At 49.3% G+C, this 5,114-nt stretch overlaps 1 pseudogene; it reads left to right on the top strand.

The window, feature by feature from the left end:
* Positions 1-3,687: 3,687 nt before the first annotated feature.
* Positions 3,688-4,600, top strand: LOC119314423 (annotated as a pseudogene).
* Positions 4,601-5,114: the final 514 nt, after the last annotated feature.

Genomic DNA, 5,114 nt, shown 5'->3' with positions numbered 1-5,114 from the left:
AGAATCTAACTCTAACCTCTAATTGAGTTAGAGTTCTCCTCGTCTCGGTTCATCGCCAGCATACTTTCCCCATTCCTGTGTTTTCAGTATCCTGCGAATCAAAGAGGCCCTTTTTTTCCGGGAAAATCAAAGAGGCCCTTGGTTTAGGTCTGGTCATTTTTTATAAATGTGTTATGTCCAAAATTTAATGAACATGCTCCGGTTTCCATGAAAATAATCCGGTTTCATGTAGTAATTCATTGATTTATTTATTCTTCCGCGGGGGGTTTGCATGTAATTTGTGAGGTCTAAAATGTAAAGTACCCCGGCATATGCTCCGAGTCGTGCATGCACTACGACCCAGATGCTCTATGTCCCACATGTCGGCGAATGGGAGCACGTGGAAATAGCCTAGGAGTACATATAGGAGGATAAATGCATGAAAAATATGTACTGTGAAGCGTAGCTGCGGTTCAAAAAGTAGACCTAAAGTGATGACAGCTATAGGTCGCACGCACCCAACTAGTGGTACTAGACATACGACTAATTTTTCCCTCAAAAAAAAAGAGGCACGAGTGCTCAGTACTCCTATTCTATAAACATGAGTCCCATCTGACAACAGCGTCCGTGCTACAGCTAGCCCTCCTCCCTCGTTTCTCTCTTCTACTCTCTAAGAGCATGGTTAATAATATAGCCAGCTGCTTGCTATATGATGTTGCCATGTCACATATAGTCAAGTTTATAGCCAACAAGTACAATAGCTAGATATAAATATGCACATATAGCCAGAATTTGTCGACCTGCATTTATTTACTTGCTGGAATCTTTAGAAAGACTTATATTTGGGAACAAAGGGAGTACTATACTAATAAAACATTAAGGCCACGAGGCGATGCAGTGTTGGTTACAGGAGGCAAGAAGAAGAGATGCATCCATCGACGACGTCTACCTCCTCGACTCAGGGCGCCGGCCCACCGAACGGCCCCTAAGTAGCAGTGGCTTTCGTGGTCAGGTCGTTGTGCTCCTGAACAATGGCGTCCAAAGATTCCAGCCGCTGGAAGAAGGCCGAAGTCTTTCTGTCCTCGCTTGCCTTGTAGTGGCCTATGTAGACGATTTCCTCATAGACGTGGATGTGCCGGTCGACGGTTTCTTGCATGGCAAGGCGTTGCGCGGTGAGCGCGGCCTCGAGGTGCACATTCTTCGTCGCGACCTCCGGCACCTGCAGGGCCACCAGGGCTTGAAAGAGTTCGTCACCATCTAGGCCGATGAGGGTGGCAGGCAATGAGGAGCCTGGGCGCGCGGGCTGGAGCAGTACGGCAAGGTCGTCCACGCGCTTCTTGACGGCGGTGAACTTGCGGATGGAGTTGACCATCATGTCGTCCATGCGAGAGGCGAAGCCGGCATCAGCGAGGGCTACGATGCCTACGGTCGCCAGCACCATCTGGAAACGCTGCGCGGTGCAGGGCCGCAGGCCGACGCCTTGGATGATTTGGCAGAGCCGACTGCCGCTCACGTCCATCGCCTCCATAGGTGCTTGTGGCTTCTGGTCACTTGGTCTTGGATTGGAGTGAGCAGTGTTGCGCAGAGACTTGGGAGTAGATGGATTGGAGTGGTGGGGCGCTTTTATTATATGAGAGTCCAAACTCTATTGCATTCACATCGTGCTGCCTCTAGTCTACTTCTCCAATTAATTCCCTCTGCATGTAATTGAGGATGCATCATTGACCGTTCAACATCTCGGGAACCGCTACCCTCTTCCTCCTTGGCATTCTAGCACCTATGGATCCGTCGACGACGAGGTTCCTATGGTGACTTCATAAATTTCAAGATGATACTTAGTGCCGTGCATGTGTGCATTCATAGGGGTGAGTGTATGCGCGTGTATATGAGCGCTTGCGTTTGTACTATGTCAAAAAAACGTAAATGCGTGTCAAAAAGAGACTAGTCAGTATACTCAATATTGTGCACCTCGGAGAGGAAAACGATAGAACTAATACGTATTTATTTACGATGCAGATTCACTCATTTTGCTCCATATGTACTCCGTCTCGGTGTAGTCTAGTCACTTGTTGAAATCTCTAGAAGGGCAAATACTCCTTTCTGGTTTACAGGGCTATACTAGCAAGTAGTTGTACGTACTAATACAATAGTGGGCTCACATAGCAATTTTGTCTCATGCAAGAGCCTGGCTATATGCGTGCTCCAATGTTCGCAACTGCAACATTCGGTTTGCGCTTGGCTCTTCGCCTCTTCGAGAAGACGACCAATGATGTTACTACTACTGCTTCTACAGTGTCAAATCCACTACTACATGTCTGTCCACCGCGAGCGGGACGGATAGCTTGTTGTAGAAGTACTACTAAGAAAAAGCCTGTCCTCATTTGCGAGCAACAGCGTGCATGGGCGAGGGAGAAGGCGTGTAGTAAAATCAAGCTTTTCCTTGTTCTACGAGTTAACGCGACACATCATAGCACTGGCCCCACAAGCTTGCCTCTAAACTTGGCTGAAAGACCCGCAATGTACAATATATTTGCTGCAACCTCTAACATTTACCCACCACAAATTAAAATATATGTGGCCGTATGCATCATTCTGATGCAGAGGCCGGGGAGTCCCCCCTTTTCGAAAAAAACAAATTAAAATATATATATACATGTCTTGACCAGATGAGCATGCAAACTACAATCACCAGGGTGACAGGTAGGGCCAGAAGACTATTTTAATTTTTTTTAAAAACTTCGAGACGGCCACATAGCATGGAGCCGACCCCAACGATTTTAAGCTTACAGGCACGGTACACACTATCTAGACTACTCTACACATGAAACTGCCACGCGAGCGTCCGGGCTGCGCTTGGCTCTTCGTCTCTTCGGGAAGTCGAACAATGATGGTGTACTACTGCACTGGAGGAGTACTACAGTACGCTTCTGGCCATCTGACACCGATTGAACTGCTGCATGTCCACCACGTGTGGGAGGGAGAGCGTGTAGCGAAAGCTTCTCCTAGTCTTGCTAGCCACCACGCTCATGGGCGAGGGAGGGACGCTCCTGTCTTTGCGTGTATGATAGGTGGGCCCGACAAGTGTGTGGCCAACCTGTCATACAACCAAAGGCAGGTGCAGTTAAGTCCGCGAGGGAAAGGATAATCAAATTTCTCGTTGATGTACGAGTTGACGCGACACATCAAAGCACTGCACTCGATATATTTCAATAATTTAGGGTTACCGATGCATTAATTCAACGCATGCATGCATGCCGTGACTCTCCTTTTGATACTTGCATGTGTTGATTTAATGCACCTTGACGTAGTACTCCCTCCGATTCCTTTTACTTTGCGTATAACTTTTTCTTGTTTTTCTCAGATTAGTCTACGCGTCCGTGTTGGTTTCCATTTGTGCCCCCGCTCGATTAGTTCTTCCCCCATTAATCGCGCTAGTTTCCAAAGCAGAAAATGGCTACAGGCAAATGCGTGTAGCGCCGGATGCGGCTTGACCGCCTGGGGAAGCCAACTCAAGCGAAAAGGAAGGAGGACCAGCCAACCATTGCATGCGCATTTACTGTCAATATTTATGCAGCTTACTCATGCGCAGGGGCAAATTTGTCCAGAAAACTCAAACTACTGCCTTCCTTGGTATGCAGGAGGACAGTTATGCATAGAGTATAAAATATGTGACGGTAAATCTTTGTAATGCCCCGGCCCAAGCGAGAGATGGTTGTGCACGAGGAGGGCGAGATCATGCAGACGGAACAGGAACCGACGAGGGAGCTCACTAAGGTCTCGATGGACCTCACCGTGCTCCAGTGTCCCTTGTGCCTCCGCCCCTTGACGCCTCCAGTGTATGAGGTTCGAATACACCTCATCCATTCGGCTGATTGAGCAAGGTGCAGGTTTCTTGATTGATGTGCTGTTCGATTGATTTTTGCAGTGCAAGGGAGGGCACCTGGCCTGCGCGGACTGCCGCGTCGAGCGCCCCGGGAACCAGCGGCAGTGCCAGAAGTGCAAGCGCGGCGGTGGCTTCGACATGCGGAATACGGCGGTGGACGCCGTCGTTTCATCGCTGAGGGTGGAGTGCCCGCACGAAGGCTGTGGGCTCTACGTCACTTACCACAAGCTCGCCGATCACCAGAGCATGTGTCCGCTCGCGCCCTGCAAATGCCCCGTGCCCGTCTGCGGCTACGAAGGCCCGCCGCCGACACTCTACCACCACATCAGCAACGTGCATCCCATGCCCGTGCACAGGATCCAGTACGGCAAGGTGCTCCAGCTGCAAGTGCCACTGTCGGAGCCACGATTCTTGCTGTTCGCAGAGGAGGACCGCCGCGCGTTTTTCTTGGTCTGTGGTGTGCTCGACATCGGCGCGCCTATCGCCGTGTCGGTTATCTGCATCAGAGCGGGGGCATCCCCACTACCGCACTACTAGGCCAAGCTGTGGGCGAACGGCCCGCCGGGGGAGCCCAAAGGCACGACCGACGCCGTCGAGGTGGAAATGGAGGTGACAAGCAGCAAGGATCCCGGCGACATCGACATGCAAAAGCTGACCTTCTTGACAGTTCCGCCCAAGCTGCTGGCCGGGGCTAAGCTTGTGTCCCTCCACATTCAGATTGACAAGCTCATGTCCTAAATGTTTCCACAGTGCCTTCTGTTTATCTTAGTAATATGCTAATATAGGGATTACCTTGGTCTACTTTAGCTTAAGAAATGATGGGTTTTGGTGGCGATGCAGCAACTACTTCGACATCAAATCAGTAATTTCCAACAGTCGAACAAATATTTTGTGTCTGTTGGATATAAAGTTCCTTTGGGTAAGAAGTACTACTTGTCATCAAAATGGATAAAAGGAGATATATGTAGACATATTTTAGTTCTAGATACGTCCCTTTTTATCCATTTTGATGACAAGCACTCCCTCCGTTCCACAATACATGCCTTCCATTTGTCAAAATATAGATGTATCTAGACATGTTTTAGTATTTAGGTACATCCATGATAGAGCCAATCGGATGGTTGAGAACACTACAATTCGTAGCTACAAATGCGTGTGTGACTCCCAGATGCAGAGGCCGGGGGTCATCATCCTCCTTTTTGAGAAAAAATAGACGCGTGTGTGAGAGGACGAGTGTGTGCGTGCACCTCTT

Source organism: Triticum dicoccoides, chromosome 1B, assembly GCF_002162155.2.
Source record: "Triticum dicoccoides isolate Atlit2015 ecotype Zavitan chromosome 1B, WEW_v2.0, whole genome shotgun sequence".
In the NCBI taxonomy this organism is placed as follows: Eukaryota; Viridiplantae; Streptophyta; class Magnoliopsida; order Poales; family Poaceae; genus Triticum; species Triticum dicoccoides.
The sequence above is the reverse complement of the archived record's forward strand: the minus strand, read 5'-3'. Positions and strand labels throughout refer to the sequence as shown.